Genomic DNA, 17,721 nt, shown 5'->3' with positions numbered 1-17,721 from the left:
TCACTTTGTACCTGAGATTTCACACCAAAGACTACCCCTGTAGCCAATTCTGTAGCAAACTATCTACGAATTTATTAACTAGAAAAAATAAATGAGTTTTTTACAGGTTATAGCAGGCAGCATAAATACACAAATGAGTTACAGTGTGTGGTTCCAAAAGGTGATAGAGTGGTGGTAATCTGTCAGCACTGAATGTCTTTTAGGGCTAATGCAGGTTGACCCTGGGGATCTCTGCTTCTTTTTCCTAGCTCCAGCCCTGTGAGAGTCCAGAGAGCAGAGAGAAAAAATATTCATGTCAGCTGTCTTTATTTCCTTCTTCCAGAATTCAGGATGATGGGTGGGACAAGTTTTTTTGCATGTAGTACCTTCAGAGGTCTGAGAGGCCATCAACCAAGTCTTTCCCAATGTTCCCAATGGCCCATTTAGTTCTGATAGTCCTTCTTGATGGGCAGGGGAACCAATCCTCCTGCCTGGGTTCACAAGTTCAGAGCAAGCATTTTACAGTTACAAAGCAAAACTTCCATATTACCGTATAGCATGGGATAGAGACATTACAAGTAAGATTAATACATGCAGCAATTCTAGTTTCCAGTTATGAATTTTTCAGTGCTCTGCTAATGCCTACAGCATTGGCAGGAACTGGCACCTGGTCTACTAGTGCTGCAGGGAAAACTGCTGAAAGAGCAGGAGAGAAATCTCCAGGAAGACACTGGGAGGCTGTGTGAGTTTGTGTGTTGATTTTATTTTATTTTGGGGTAAGCAGGAAAGACATTGAACTGCTTGGGGCCTACAGGGCCTGTATGTATTAGAGGCCCAAATAAATGGGATCTCTTATGGGGATTTTTCTGAACCACCTTCAAACTGAGTTCTTAAAGGGCCCTGAAGAGGCAGAAACAGAGGCTGAGTGGTGCAGAATGACTGCTGGCCATGAGGGGTTCCTTGGGAGCTGGCTGCATGGTATTACAGATCCTTAATGAAAACTGAAGGCACTGTATTACTCAGGGTAAGGCTTTTATTTTGTTATGATGATAGATGTGTTAGCAGTTTTAATTTTACTTTCAGCATGTTGAGGTATGTGGGGCGGTGTCTGTATTTGATTCATTAAACTATGTCTGTCACTATCATTTTTTAAAAATGAGGAGAGAGCCATGAGTTTACATTAGCGCTCATGAGAACTCACTGCAACTAAGTACAGTTTCTAGACACTGACAACAAAAATAAAAAAACAACAACAGAAAAACCCCAGAAATAATTTAGGGCCAGTTACACAATTGATGTAAATTAGATTATTGTTGCTTTGTTGAAATTAAATTGTCCTATAGCGTCTAGAGATAACTATTTGATCCCAGACTTCTTCTCATTGAAAATAAAGGTTAAAGCAAAAGTTCACATTTTATTGTAGCTTAATATGAAATAATCAGATATCAGTGAGTAGGGCCAGATCTTTCTGTGGTGGACACACTGGCTTAGCCTTCAAAAATGGTAAAAAATTGAGACTTCAGGTAAAAACCGCTTTGAGATAAACGGTGTATATTTGACTGAGGGGGAAACAAGACTGATTACAGATGAGATAGAAACATTTAAAATGAATGCTTGGAGAGTATACGAACATTTAAAATGGAGAGTGTACTAACATTTAAAATGGATTCTAGAGAGTATACTAACATTTGTGAAAAGCAGAAAACTCTTGAATCCACAGTTTTTTCTGCTTCCTCTGCTTTTTATTATCCCCTTTCATTAATGTGTAGGAAAAGAGAAAGGGGGATGAAAACTGAGTGTATATATAAATATACAATAACTCATGAGACGATGTAGTCCTGGGCTGAAGGGTACAGAAGAGAGAGTAAAATGGTGGTTTAAAGTCTGCATGGGCATAAGATTAGGTAACCTCAACATTCAATATAGAGGCAGAGCTACTACATTATATGATATTCCAGACGAGTGCCAATAATACTCTAAGGCCTGGGCTACACAGGGGGTGTGGAGGGGGTGTCGATCTAAGATACGCATCGAAGTATCTTAGTTCGACTTACCTGGCCATCCCTACGGCGGCGAGTCGACCGCAGCAGCTCCCCCGTTGACTCCGCTTACTCCTCCTCCCGAGGTGGAGTACAGGTGTCGATTTGGGGATCGATTTATCGCGTCTAGATGAGACGCGATAAATCGATCCCCGATAGATCGATCACTACCCGCCGATCCAGAGGGAAGTGAAAATGTACCCTAACCATACCATTATGTATCCTGTACAACTTACATAAATCACAGGAAATTACTGAAACTTTCTAAAACATTTCTAAATATATTTTCTAGTGGGAATATTTTTGTATCTGTACACCAAGATGTCATCATACATGTCTCCCTGTATAGGCTTCTGAGGGTGAGGGCAGGGAAATTAACGACTAAGCACTAAAAAGAACTTACTCTTCATAAAAATATGACAATTAAAGTCTGATAGTTTGGAACATTTCCTTTTCTAATGATATAAGGATGGGTCATGAGATATTAGATCATAAATCTGTCACTAGTCCAGGGCTGAAAATTGCCTGACCTGGGCCTCAGACCAGAGTAATTTGGAGGACAAATTCTACTTTGGGGGAGGTATTTTTTTACCCCCAGGCAGGTTAACGTTTTTTTTTTAAATGACAGAGGTTTGAAATGTTAGAAGTAGTTCCAGCATGGATGAGTTTTAGGCAGAGAACAGGCCAAATGAACAAAGGTGTATGATAGATAAAATTTGTAACATGAGCTCTGCAAAATGTTACTTGACTCTGCAATTATCAGATTGATATCACTACTACACCTGCAATGTGAATATTTTATAGCTTGCCTAATAAATATTTTAAAGTAATAATTATATTTAAAATATTTGATTCTTTTCTCCTATTCTTTTGCTTTATATTTAAGAAAACTCTCATATATGATTTACATGGAATATAAATTTCTTGAGACTAATTGTTTAATTATTCTTTTGTACAGTAATGACTATTGCTATCAGCACTGTTGCCATTGGAGATAGTTTTGACTATATGCCAGATCACTATATCCTAAGTCAACAGGATACTTTTAACTTAAAAATGTAATTTCATTTGTTTGGTGAGCTCACTGTTGTTCATCTATATTCAGAGGGTTTCACATCACTAGGGGTATGTCTACACTACGAAATTAAGTCGAATTTATAGAAGTCGGTTTTTTAGAAATCGGTTTTATATATTCGAGTGTGTGTGTCCCCACAGAAAATGCTCTAAGTGCATTAACTCGGCAGAGTGCTTCCACAGTACCGAGGCTAGAGTCTACTTCTGGAGCGTTGCACTGAGGGTAGCTATCCCACAGTTCCCCGCAGTCTCCACTGCCCATTGGAATTCTGGGTTGAGATCCCAATGCCTGATGAGGCTAAAACATTGTCGCGGGTGGTTCTGGGTACATATCGTCAGGCCCCTGTTCTCTCCCTCCCTCCGTGAAAACAAGGGCAGACAATCGTTTCGCGCCTTTTTTACTGAGTTAACTGTGCAGACGCCATACCATGGCAAGCATGGAGCCCGCTCTGCTCACTGTCACCGTACGTCTCCTGGGTGCTGGCAGATGTGGTACTGCATTGCTACACAGTAGCAGCAACCCATTGCCTTCTGGCAGCAGACGGTGCAATAGGACTGGTAGCCGTCATCGTCATGTCCAAGGTGCTCCTGGCCACATCGGCCAGGAGCGCCTGGGCAGACATGGGCGCAGGGACTAAATTTGGAGTGGCTTGATCAAGTCATTCTCTTTAGTCCTGCAGTCAGTCCTATTGAACCATCTTATGGTGAGCAGGCAGGCGATATGGATTGCTAGCAGTCGTATTGTGCCATCTTCTGCCAGGCAGGCAAGAGATGAGGATGGCATGCAGTCCTTCTGCACCGTCCGCTGCCAGCCAAATATGTAAAAGATAGATGGAGTGTAGCAAAACAAGAAATAGACAAGATTTGTTTTGTACTCATTTGCTTCCCCGCCCTCATTCCTCTAGGTCACACTGCAGTCAGTCACAGAGAAGATGCAGCGAGGTAAATCTAGCCATGTATCAATCAGAGGCCAGATTAATCTCTTTGTTCCAGTAAGAACAATAACTTAGGTGCACCATTTCTTATTGCAACCCTCCGTGAAGTCCTGCCTGAAATACTCCTTGATGTAAAGCCACCCCCTTTGTTGATTTTAGCTCCCTGAAGCCAACCCTGTAAGCCGTGTCGTCAGTCGCCCCTCCCTCCGTCAGAGCAACGGCAGACAATCGTTCCACGCCTTTTTTCTGTGTGGACACCATACCAAGGCAAGCATGGAGGCCGCTCAGCTCACTTTGGCAATTAGGAGCACATTAAACACCACACGCATTATCCAGCAGTATATGCAGCACCAGAACCTGGCAAAGCAATACCGGGCGAGGAGGCGACGTCAGCGCGGTCACGTGAGTGATCAGGACATAGACACAGATTTCTCTGAAATCATGGGCCCTGCCAATGCATGCATCATGGTGCTAATGGGGCAGGTTCATGCTGTGGAACGCCGATTCTGGGCTCGGGAAACAAGCACAGACTGGTGGGACCGCATAGTGTTGCAGGTCTGGGACGATTCCCAGTGGCTGCGAAACTTTCGCATGCGTAAGGGCACTTTCATGGAACTTTGTGACTTGCTTTCCCCTGCCCTGAAGCGCATGAATACCAAGATGAGAGCAGCCCTCACAGTTGAGAAGCGAGTGGCAATAGCCATGTGGAAGCTTGCAACGCCAGACAGCTACCGGTCAGTTGGGAATCAATTTGGAGTGGGCAAATCTACTGTTGGGGCTGCTGTGATGCAAGTATCCCACGCAATCAAAGATCTGCTGATATCAAGGGTAGTGACCCTGGGAAATGTGCAGGTCATAGTGGATGGCTTTGCTGCAATGGGATTCCCTAACTGTGGTGGGGCCATAGACGGAACCCCATATCCCTTGGCACCGGAGCACCAAGCCGGCGAGTACATAAACCGCAAGGGGTACTTTTCAATAGTGCTGCAAGCTCTGGTGGATCACAAGGGACGTTTCACCAACATCAACGTGGGATGGCCGGGAAAGGTACATGACGCTCGCATCTTCAGGAACTCTGGTCTGTTTCAAATCACCTGGCCACTGGTTATGCACAGCCAGACACCAGGGTGGTTAGAAGAGCACAGGAGGGCACGTTACGCATCAGAGAAGCTTTGAAAACCAGTTTCATGACTGGCCAGGCTACGGTGTAAAAGTTTTGTTTGTTTCTCCTTGATGAAACCCCCCACCTCTTGGTTCACTCTACTTCCCTGTAAGCTAACCACCCGCCCCTTCTCCCTTCGATCACCACTTGCAGAGGCAATAAAGTCATTGTTGCTTCACATTCATGCATTCTTTATTCATTCATCACACAAATAGGGGGATGACTACCAAGGTAGCCCAGGAGGGGTGGTGGAGGAGGGAAGGAAAATGCCACACAGCACTTTAAGTACAGCACTTTAAAAGTTTACAACTTTAAAATTTATTGAATGCTAGCCTTCTTTTTTTTGGGCAATCCCCTGTGGTGGAGTGCCTGGTTGGCCGGAGGCCCCCCCACCGTGTTCTTGGGCATCTGGGTGTGGAGGCTATGGAACTTGGGGAGGAGGGCGGTTGGTTACACAGGGCTGTAGTGGCAGTCTGTGCTCCAGCTGCCTTTGCTGCAGCTCAACCATACACTGGAGCCTACTGGTTTGATCCTCCAGCAGCCTCAGCATTGAATCCTGCCTCCTCTCATCACGCTGCCGCCACATTTGAGCTTCAGCCCTCTCTTGAGCCCGTCACTTACTCTCTTCAGCCCACCACCTCTCCTCCCGATCATTTTGTGCTTTCCTGCACTCTGAGATTGTCTGCCTCCATGCATTTCGTCTGTGCTCTGTCAGTGTGGGAGGACAGCATGAGCTCAGAGAACATTTCATCACGAGTGCGTTTTTTTTTCTTTCTAATCTTCACTAGCCTCTGGGAAGGAGAAGATCCTGTGATCATTGAAACACGTGCAGCTGGTGGAGAAAAAAAAGGGACAGCGGTATTTGAAAAGACATATTTTATAGAACAATGGATACACTCTTTCAGGGTAAACCTTGCTGTTAACATTACATACATAGCACATGTGCTTTCGTTACAAGGTCGCATTTTGCCTCCCCCCTCCGCGTGGCTACCCCCTCAACCCCCCTCCCCCCCCCCCCCCGTGGCTAACAGTGGGGAACATTTCTGTTCAGCCACAGGCAAACAGCCCAGCAGGAACGGGCTCCTCTGAGTGTCCCCTGAAGAAAAGCACCCTATTTCAACCAGGTGACCATGAATGATATCTCACTCTCCTGAGGATAACACAGAGAGATAAAGAATGGATGTTGTTTGAATGCCAGCAAACATACATTGCAGTGCTTTGTTGTACAATGATTCTCGAGTACGTGTTACTGGCCTGGAGTGGTAAAGTGTCCTACCATGAAGGACAGAATAAGGCTGCCCTCCCCAGAAACCTTTTGCAAAGGCTTTCGGAGTACATCCAGGAGAGCCGCGAATGCCAGGGCAAAGTAATCCTTTCACATGCTTGTTTTTAAACCATGTATAGTATTTTAAAAGGTACACTCACCGGAGGTCCCTTCTCCACCTGCCGGGTCCAGGAGGCAGCCTTGGGTGGGTTTGGGGGGTACTGGCTCCAGGTCCAGGGTGAGAAACAGTTCCTGGCTGTTGGGAAAACCGGTTTCTCCGCTTGCTTGTTGTGAGCTATCTACAACCTCATCATCATCATCTTCTTCTTCGTCCCCAAAACCTGTTTCCGTGTTGCCTCCGTCTCCATTGAAGGAGTCAAACAACATGGCTGGGGTAGTGGTGGCTGAACCCCCTAAAATGGCATGCAGCTCATCATAGAAGTGGCATGTTTGGGGCTCTGACCCGGAGCGGCCGTTCGCCTCTCTGGTTTTCTGGTAGGCTTGCCTCAGCTCCTTCAGTTTCATACGGCACTGCTTTGGGTCCCTGTTATGGCCTCTGTCCTTCATGCCCTGGGAGATTTTGACAAAGGTTTTGGCATTTCGAAAACTGGAACGGAGTGCTGATAGCATGGATTCCTCTCCCCATACAGCGATCAGATCCCGTACCTCCCATTCAGTCCATGTTGGAGCTCTTTTGCGATTCTGGGACTCCATCCTGGTCACCTCTGCTGATGAGCTCTGCATGGTCACCTGCAGGTTGCCACGCTGGCCAAACAGGAAATGAGATTCAAAAGTTCGCAGTTCTTTTCCTGTCTACCTGGCCAGTGCCTCTGAGTTGAGAGCGCTGTCCAGAGCGGTCACAATAGAGCACTCTGGGATAGCTCCCGGAGACCAATACCGTCGAATTGTGTCCACAGTACCCCAAATTCGACCCGGCAAGGCCGATTTAAGCACTCATCCGCTTGTCAGGGGTGGAGTAAGGAAATCGATTTTAAGAGCCCTTTAAGTCAAAATAAAGGGCTTCATCGTGTGGACGGGTGCAGGTTTACATTGATTTAACACTGCTAAATTCGACCTAAAGTCCTATTGTAGACCAGGGCTAGGAATACTTATGTTCACCCCGTGATGTTAAGCATAATGAGAGAATGACATCACACTGTTAAGATGGTTATATTTAAGATATAAATGTTGTATAGGACCTCTTCTTTCTTAGTTTCTCACAAGTTCCTCTCTTCTCCTCCATAATCTCCATTAGGCTTCTCATGGCCTCCCTCCAGATTAATGGTGATTTTTTTTTCTTCAAATCTTTTATGTGAGCCCATCTGAGGTTTCTGACTTATGGCTTCCCATCTGACATCGTTCTGTCTTTAATGAGCCATAGTGAGGAAAAATGGCTGTGTTCTTATGTATAGCGTGGTAGTGTCTACTGTGAGCTGCATTCGGCTGAAGTACTTCTCTGTTATGGTCCCAGTGTGGAGATAATGGAGCACGTGGAGCTTTGCGGAGTCTGTAATTATTTGTTACTGCATACCTACAGATATGACCATTGTAAGCTAACCTGCTAACATATGTAACCTTTAGAGTCTCCAATAATACTATTTTTAGCATAATTATATAAATGATAATTTGTTTCAGAGGCCAGTTACTCCACAATGGACAAAAGAGTCACAAACATTTGGGTAGCTTTAGTGCCATGACAGTAGAATGATATTCTCCAGTAGAATTTACTCCCCATAGTTAAGGCAATGCTAACCCCACTGCAGAGTATCTGGAGTTCAATAAGAGTCAGTACCATGGACAGCCACAGAAAAGGACATCAGCTACATTTCAGTTATGTAGAATGGGGAATATCATTCAGGGCATTCTGCCATTAAAAATTGATATTTATTGCACTATATTCTGCACTTTGAGTGCAAATACTGCAGTGTTTTCAAATATTGCAGATGATAAATGTCCACTTTTAATGGCTCTTCCTCCTGGATGTACTTTCCCATACATGAGCTATGGGGAAAAAACTCACCCTTTTACTCCAGCTGTTACATGAAGTTGCAGAAATAATTCCCAAATAAATAGGAAGAAGAGACCTTGGTGAGTATTTTATGCTTATAAGAAGCACACAAGATCTTTTATAGGGGAGAAGGCAGCATGCCACATTTATTGAGAATACAACAGTTAGCATAAGCTTTTCAGTCTCTCTCTCTTACACACACACTCTCTCTCCACTCGATGTTTATAGTTACCAGTACAGAGTCTGGATCAATCTAGTGGCCAGCCAGATTGATTGCAGAGGGGAGCCAGGCTTTGTCGGTCGCAATCCAATGCTCCTGGAGTTGGTGACAAGACAAACCCAAAGCCCCATGGCCAAGCACCCTGTTCTTATAGTCTTTTTTCTCTGTTGAAGTCTATGAATTTTGCTGTGTCAGTTTGTGACCGATTATTCCTTAATTGGTTTTATCTTTTGATGTTAACGTTCCAAAACACCTCCGAGAGGGTCATCCTGTCCTGGTTTTGATTTATCTTGTCCTTAGGGTTGCCAGCCTCCATCTCAGGGTCGTCAATCTTCCCTTCCTCAGTTATGGATGCGCGTTGATGGTTCTCTGGTGTCGTTAAGTTTCTTCACTCCTCCTACCATGACCATCTGACTTTAACAATGGCCTTCACACCTTCTCTTTTCCTGATGCATGCATTCCTCATTCACACAAACAGTCTTTTACAGAGACCTTCAAAGGTATGCAGCAGTTTTTATGTTGAGCAAGAAAGGCATTGTAAATTAAACCTTACTAAATCTTGTAATCAAAACAGTTCACGTTGTGGCCCGGGCCTTCAACATTCCTCTAATCTCATTAACATAGACACAATACAAGATCCTGTCTCTTACTAACTAAATCTTAAAACGAAGAAATGTATATTTAACTAAAGGGCCTAATTTGTAATGCATATATAAGAAACAAGACCCCATAGTCCCAGAGGGTCATTCCTGTCCGCTGTTCAAAAAAGGTGGCTGGCAGGATGATCAAATCATACATTAATACATACTACATTATTATAACTGTCAATCATTATAACCTCTAATACAAATATAAAATCCTACTCCTACAAGTATCCAAGTAAACTTTTTCAAGGAGACTATTAAGGTTGCTAAAATGTTGCTGTTAGGGTTTTAAAAGTTTTGAGTTTTGAATTTTTTTGATGGACGACGCATTTTTTTTCTGAAAACTTTTCATCAAAAAATCCTCCCCCCTTCTTTTTTTGACCAGTTCTTGTTGTTAGGCTGATTTGGTTATTTTCCAAACTAGAGCTCGGGCACTCCTTCAGACAGGCCTGAGAACGAACAATAAGAATCTAATGGCGCAACATTCTCATATGAATTGGCCACCTGAGGATGGAGCAATCTCATTTGAAAATGTTTTAGAAATACTGAGACTTAAAACTTGATTCTTTCCATTGCATAAAAGAGTGAACTGGAAGGGGCCAAGTTCTGCAGCTAATCAGCAGAGATCATCCGTTGTTATGCAGAACTTCCCATTGGTTTTAATTGAATATTTTGTAGGGAATTTCCACTTACAGGCTGATAGCTGGATAAAGGCCTATGTTTGGTTTTTTCCATTATGTTATGTGTAGACTAACCACTCAGTTTCATAAGCAATTAATACTTAAGGTCAGATTGAGAATAATACAGTTGAAGTGGAACAGCGAGAATAAAGCATCTGCCATTCACATGCTGCTATAATGTAATAAATACATATTTTAATCGTGAATAAATGAAATCAGATTTAGTCTATCTGTGTAAACAGATACCAGTCTATATCATCACTAGAATATATTGTTAGCAAGTAACATGAGCTGTCAGCATGATTTTAGACACTTCTCATTTCTTGCAGAGTGCACAGCTGAAGTCTTCAGTGATTCAGAGATTTAAAATGCCTCTTCATTTTTGTGCTAGACACTGATATCAGTACTTTCTCTCAAGATGTGAATAATTTCTGCTTCAGGTACAGGAAGAAGTGATTGTCTATAATGATTGTCTGTTGACTTCCTAAAATAGCATAATTAAAAACCACGCTTTGTAGATCACTTTAATCTGCATTCATTTTTTATCCTTTATTGTTAAATAGCTTTAGGGTGTCTCCTTTTCAGTTTAGATTAAAATATAGTCTTATGTGTGTGTATAATTGGTGGCAAATACAATGAGGCTAAATGTTGCAGTGTGACAGAAGATACTTACAGCTCAGTATTGGTAATGCGGTTCCCCAGTTGTGAAGGGAAAAATAATCAGTATGTTTTGACTTAGAGCAAAATCTATGTGCATTATTATTACCATACGTCAGTGATTGAGCTGTAGAAAATAAAGTATTGCATTAATATTTGCTGTGCGTGAATTAGTTGAATTGGTTGACTTGGTAGAAGGCTTAAGTAGAAACGTGGGCTTTCATATTATTTAATTATATTTGTAATTTATTGTGGCTCAGCATGCAGCATGATTTCTAATTGTCAGAGGGAGATGGTTAATTTTACAGATGAAGTGGAGTGGGAGGAAACAGTATGTATTGTGGCTGTAGGAGGAAGTTTGTTTCTTTTTGTGTGTTTGTGTCTAGGCTATTTCTCTTACTGCCAAAGTAGGTTGATGATGATGATGATAAAAAAAATCCTCATTTGCCAATAGTTACCACACAATAGTTCTTGTATCTGAGGTTACTGCAATTTTCTCTGTATATAAGATAGCAAATATCTGACTTACCTATCTGGTACCTAAGGGTTAGCAAATGTTTAATGTCTGGCCTTTCTGAACATATGTGGATATCTGCTGTGTGCAATGCAATGACTTTAATGGCTTATTAAAATTGTGTGAGGCCCCTCTGATTACATATTTGGTTTTGCTGTGGTTGATGTCATGCTTTTCCAAACACAAAGAACAACCATGTACATTCACAATGAATTATTTTTATTTTATATTAAGAAAAACAACAAAATAACCGTGGACAAAGGCGCTTGTCTCTAATTGAAATGTTAATGTCACCTCTATACAATGCCCTGTCAACTCAAAATGGCAGAAAACAACAGACTGAGAAAATAAGCTACACAGTCAATTGTCTAACGCAGTTCAGGGCCCTGAACTCTGAACTCGATTTTTTCACTGAAACTTATATTAATGCTTATGGGAGCACTGTGAACTGAAGACTGTTATTAATCCACATAATAGATACAGCTGAGGTGAGGGTATTTATCTTCCTTGTGCTTCCCTTCAGACCAAAACTACAGGAGCCACAGATAGAGGTGATAGGTAGCAAGAACTGGTTTTTAATAATCTACTTTCTGTAAATAGGCTGTCAAACAATTGTCAATGGGTGTGAAAGATTTTGGTCCCCACCATGTGCTGAAATTGAGCCAATGACTCATTTGTTGTAAGATGTCTACCTTTTATATAGGGGTTAGATAAAGTTTTGACTTTTACATTAGCTGAATTTTGAGTGAATCTGTTATGAAAAAAGGTACATACAGTCTGTGAAGCAGTTTCAGGTTTAGGTTTTTGCAGTGAAGAGAATTCATAAATATACAGTGAAGTATTAATCCTGTTATTTCACTAAAGCACCGTGATCTGACATTGATCAAACCATAAATCTCTAGTGTTCCAGTTAAGGATGCAAGTCAATCATTATTCAAAGGAGCATAAATAACTTTTAAAGGCTTTAGTTTTAGGAACTTTTGTCTTATAACCATTATATCACAAGTGTAGCTTACCTTCTGTTCAATCAGAATTCCAATTCCTCTGGCTAACAGAATGAAGAGTTGGTGTGGCAGCAGTTTAACTATTGCAATGAGATCTGTTCTGGCCATACAGTAACGGTAGACCTCTGATAAAACCTTCAGGTAAAAGTTGTGCAAGTGTGTGAGAGAGAAGGGCAGAGAGTGAATGTATGTTGTGAGTAGAAAAATAACTGGATGAAGAATTGAAAATAATATTTTAAAGGCCCAAACCAGTGTGGGCTATTGACTTCAATAGTATCTGCAAGTCCTGTGCATGATGGGGGAGAAAATCCAGCCCACAGCTGAGCATGCAAAAAAATTAGGCACAGAAAATTAGAGATCACCTCTAAAAAGTGGGTTGTATGTATTTACAATACATTTATTTTTTTCAGGAAATTCTTCTGATAGCTGATGAAAAACACTAAGCAAAATTTAATTTGTGTATTGGGCTTTTTCAGTGGTTTAGCACTCAGTACTTTACACAGCCATGTGGGTGACATCTCTTCCGTTCCTGGCTCCAACTTCTTGTATCCTAGGGAGGTGGTGGTGTTTGCAGAGGTAACTCATTCAGCCTGTAAGGTTCTGCTGGCCAGCAGCAATTCCTTTTTAAGCCTCAATTCAGGAAGGTACTTAAGCACTTGAGTTTTAATGGGACAATTCACATACTTAAAATTAGGCACTTGCTTAAATGCCTTGCTGATTTGGGGTCTTAAAGAACAACTTTGACAGCTTGCAAAGGGAAACCTGTGTATCTGGGGAAATGCAGAGCCTTACGGTTGTGGTTAGGGAAAAACAACGGAAAAACATGGAACCAAAACAAAGTCCCATTGAGGCTTACTTTCAGAGGTATTGTTGAACTCAACAGAAAGTGCAGATACTCAGCACATCTGAAAATTAAAGCATCTGGTGTATATCTTTGGATGAATTTCATCTTTGATTTAATTTTAAAGTGAATATAGTACAGGTAGATATTTTTAAAAAATCATGATTTTAAAAAAAGGACTTGCAGCAATATTACATTCCAGTAATGAAATATAAAAATTTATGGTAAAGTTAGTATTGTCATTAAATTAATGTCTTTTCCTTAAAGAAACACCCTCAATTTGAAATCTACTAAATTTCAAAATATGAGTTAAAAGGGGTATCTAGCACTACACCTCCACATATGTCTTCCTGCCAATTGTTGTGGCTTTAGAATCACTATTTATTTTATTTTTATTAAATTCCTCTCCCATGAAAGACCCACACAAACACAGTAAAACTGGCTAACAAATTGACAACACAATGTTGTACACAAAGTGCTGTCAACTGCGCTGTTAATGAGATGACTTTCTATCCTTGCTTCTGTAGGGTTCACAGACCCTGAATCAGTGTTGAAACTCACCCCTTACTGGAAGTTTGGATTTATTACTCATGCAAAAAACAATAATCTAACATAAACTGCAGCCTCCTTGAGTATGGTCATTCCTACACTTCCCCTCCAAGGCCTTCTCTGTCCTACCTTCCCAGTTTTCTCCTCAGATATTCCTTCTTCCATATCTTGTGTGTAATGTTAAGAAGCTGTACCTGCTATAATGTGCTATTCAAGGGACTTTAATAGTGAATGTTTTCCTAGACTATATACTCTAGTACAAACAGGAATTAATTCAGCGAAGTTCCGTGGCCTGTGTAATGCAGGGGGTCAGACTAGATGATCACAGTGGTCCCTTCTGGCCTTGGAATCTGAATCTGTGACACCATCAAGTTTAAAAAATAATGCTTTGTCACAGTTAGTGTAAAGATGCTTCCTCTGTAATATGATAACAAACTGTTAAACAGAGAGTTCTGATGATTATATTACTGTGTAATGTTTCTGTAAACAAAAGCTAACTATTGTAATGGTTACTGTTTTGTTTCTGATATTTATCGGGCAAGGATTTGTAAACCATTAAAACTTCCGAAACAAATAAATAGTTTAAAAACACCCACAGACTTTGCTCTGAAATGTTTTACCTGCTATTGTTAAAAGTAACCCCTGAGGTTAGTAAAACTAAAAGAAATTTAAAACATACCATTTCATTCTCATTCTTTCAGTTTGCTTACTCTGTGGATAAACAGGTTGGCAGGGCTCTCTTCTTGATCAGCCCTGTTAGCAGAGGCTGGAACCTAGGAAAAAGGTTTTTGAAGTTGGTCTAAATCACCATTGTGTATCGTCCACATGAAAAACTGCAATAGAATGTGAATGAACAAACCTGTACTTGATGAGATGTATAATAAATTTGGAGTGATGAGATGATTCATCTCACTTGCTTAACAATGAGAAGACATTTATTTACTTTATTCTCAACACATAGTTTTGATTCCACTAGAGGGGAAAGATAATCTATATCATTTTAAAATGTTGAAAATAATGGAACTTTTCATACAGAGAGAGAGGCTGGCTTGAAAAGAAATATTTTTCAGTTACCTTAAACAATTTTTAAATGCACCTTTTATATATAATTAATATGTATATGATTTGCTGTCAGGATTTCAACAGTTACTTGTTGGATGTTGGTGGGGGAGGTGCCTCCGGTTGAGCTACCTTCTGCTGGTTGAGTTATTTTTACATCATTTCTCTACCTTGTCCGTCATCCTTTTACAGTTGGCTTGTGAGAAAAAGGCTGTAGGATAAAGGGGTTGGGAGCTTGGTGGAAGAAGTGGTGAGAGGAAAGAAAATTAAGTATGTCAAGTGTGGCAGAACTATCAAAGTCAAACATATACATACATAGATTGGCTTGGTAAGGGAACAAACAGTGTGCTTGTATGCTGTTTGGAAAAAAGTCAAGTAAGTACCAGGAATGTGGCTTTATAAATGCTTCAGTTTTCTATTTTTTTTTTCCTTACACACAGAAAAATGTAGAATGTGGCACCAAGTAGCTTTGGTTTCAAAATCTCTCATCACTGTGATTACTTTTAATGGCTGAATAAGTAGTTGCTTTTGAGACTGTTGTTAAATTTTATCTTGTTTCAGGCTAGTTGTTTACCTATTGCATTTTTATTATATTTCAGAACAGTCAAGCATCACATATCACAACTGACTTCTGCATTAAAGACTGTGCAAAATTCTCCTCCCTCTTTAAGCCTTGAAACAAACCAAAATGGAAAACTGATTAAAGGAGGTGAGCCCTTTTTTCTTAGTCTGATTTTTATTTTTCCAGTCTGCCTCTGCATTTGTTCTTTTGGACGTTTCTCTATAGCGCTGAACATTTTGGGTAAGCGACCTTAAAAGTATATTGACCCCAAATTGGTTGCCTCCTTAATGAAAATGTATATAAATCTGGTGACTTGGTATCTTTCATTTGGAAAAGTATCTGTACTTGGTGCCTGTAACTGTAGACATCAGCGCTTGCAGGTTTTAAATAGCATTAACATGGTTAGTCTTCTGTGAACATTATTCCATCTCAGTAAACTATTTTCATGGGACTTGCATGAACAGAAAAATGTAATATATAAACGTAACTGTTGGGTAAAGCCCCAAAGGGCTGCACGTACTGTAACTGTAGAGCCAGATTAGAGAGCATGAGAGAGAGGATTGGTTTGGCCTGAAGGAGTGGGGCAGGGAGGGGGAGAGGGAGATCAGAACAGAAAAGGAGCACAGAAAAAGCATGGGGGAAGGGCTGCAGCATCTTGGAAAGAACATTGGAATGGCCTAGAGGAGTTTTGAGAGTGAAAGAACTGCTCTCTCCACAGCTTCCTTACAGTGAAAGCTGCAGAAAAACAGGACCTTATGGATCTCATACACACATATTGAAGATAAATAAGCCTCTAGCAACTCTACCCTATTGAGGGCAATTGGTATGATGGTGAAATGTGGCCCAGTTTGATTTACATCAACATATTTTTTCTCTTACTTGTAAAATTTTTATCCCAACCTTAAAAACACTGGCATTTGCACTCCTGCAAAAAAAATTAGTATGTAATTTAGCGAAAATGAAAGAATGACTTTAGAATGCATACTACTCATTATGCAAACCTAGATACATCCTATCTAGACATAAAAAAAAGAGAGAAATTGTATTTCCCAATGTTAATTTAATGGAGCCAATAGAAAATTAAATGGTATAGAATCTGGCCTTTAGCATTAGCACACAACTGGCCTGACAAGCCACATAATAGGAGAAGGAAACTTTGTGGGGGTTTTAAAGAAAGGTTTCCTTTCAGAACATTAGTTATGCTGTTATAAAACTGTAGTTATTTTGTGAAATAACTCTCAGCACTTGCTTTTAGTGCACCTCTGAAAAATCAAGGACATTTAATTTTGTAGCATATTGTAGCTGTGACCAATAGAACATCAAAATTAGATCTATACCATGCTTATATTGCACCTGCTAGATTTCCCTGAGTTAGCTGAGCTTGATTTATCAAACCCAGTGTTTTGCAGTCTCTGGAACATTTTTATACCAGAGATTTTCTTCCCCTATTTGGTTATTAGGTTTAATATACTCTCTGTTGATTGCAAAAGTAACTGCTTATCAATAGGTATGTTAATGTGTATTTTTAAGAGTTACCAGTAATTTGTTCCTTTTAAATAAAGATAGTGTCTGCAATGGCAAATACAGTGCATTTTAGTGTATTTGGTGGAAATAAAGTATCAGTGCTGTTGGCAATATTTCTGAAACTGCCAGACCGTGTCCTTGATTAATTGTCCTGTGTGCATATATTAAAGGAAGTATTGACTGCTGGTTAGGACTTGGAACCAGGATGTCGCTGTCCTTTCCCTGGCTGTGCCATTGGCTTTTGTCGGTTCAACTCTCTATGCCTCTGTTTTACCCTTCTGTAAAACTGCTATAATACTTACTTGAAGGGATGATGAGAGTTAATGCTTGTAAACGGCTTTGACTCTCCCCAGTAAAAGCTGCTATATAAAAGAGCAACACATTCAATAATACATTTATTGATTGCTTATATTTTTGGCATCAATAGTAGTACAAATTGAAATCTAAAAAGTCTCTTCCTGTGTGCGTGCACATTATATTCAATGAAGCCTATGTTATAGATAGCATTGCCTCAGACGGTTATAAGACCTATTTTCAGTTACTTATAACTTTATCAGACTTCAACCATTTGTGCTGAAATTATCCATTCCGGGTGCCTGCTTGAGGTGTGGGTTTTGTTTGTTTTTTGTTTTGTTTTTATTTTGGTTTTTGTTTTGTTTTGCAAACTGCAGCCATTTCTCACAATGAGGCTAAAGAAAATGTATTTTGCCCAAGTTTTTAAAAAAATATTCTTACAACCGTTCTATTGAGAAGCTGTAGCACTCCATTCTTTGGAGCAATGACTTGAAATGTGGTGTTTGTGGGGGCATGAGTTGGTGTTACAGATGTGCCTTTTGCTCTACCTGTGAAAGTCCACCCATATTTGGCCAACTTGAGTCTCTTGAATCTCATTTCACACATGCTCAGTAGACACTTATTAGAATTTGGTGGCTAGATTCTGTCTGCACTGGGCATGCTCCAGTTCTCTCATAACTGGACTGAGCATGTGCACAGAGCAACAGAGCAT

At 40.6% G+C, this 17,721-nt stretch overlaps 1 protein-coding gene across 1 annotated transcript in view; it reads left to right on the top strand.

Moving 5' to 3' along the window:
- Positions 1 to 17,721, top strand: part of DLGAP1 (DLG associated protein 1) — a 642,070-nt gene that overhangs the window by 229,154 nt on the left and 395,195 nt on the right. The window contains exon 2 of the mRNA XM_084618849.1: positions 15,229 to 15,338. The gene's annotated coding sequence lies outside the window, so the exon portion shown is untranslated. The remainder of the gene's footprint in view (positions 1 to 15,228; positions 15,339 to 17,721) is intronic.

The sequence above is a fragment of the Lepidochelys olivacea genome, assembly GCF_965140295.1.
Source record: "Lepidochelys olivacea isolate rLepOli2 genome assembly, chromosome: 2".
NCBI lineage: Eukaryota > Metazoa > Chordata > Testudines > Cheloniidae > Lepidochelys > Lepidochelys olivacea.
This window is presented reverse-complemented; position numbering and strand designations above follow the sequence as displayed.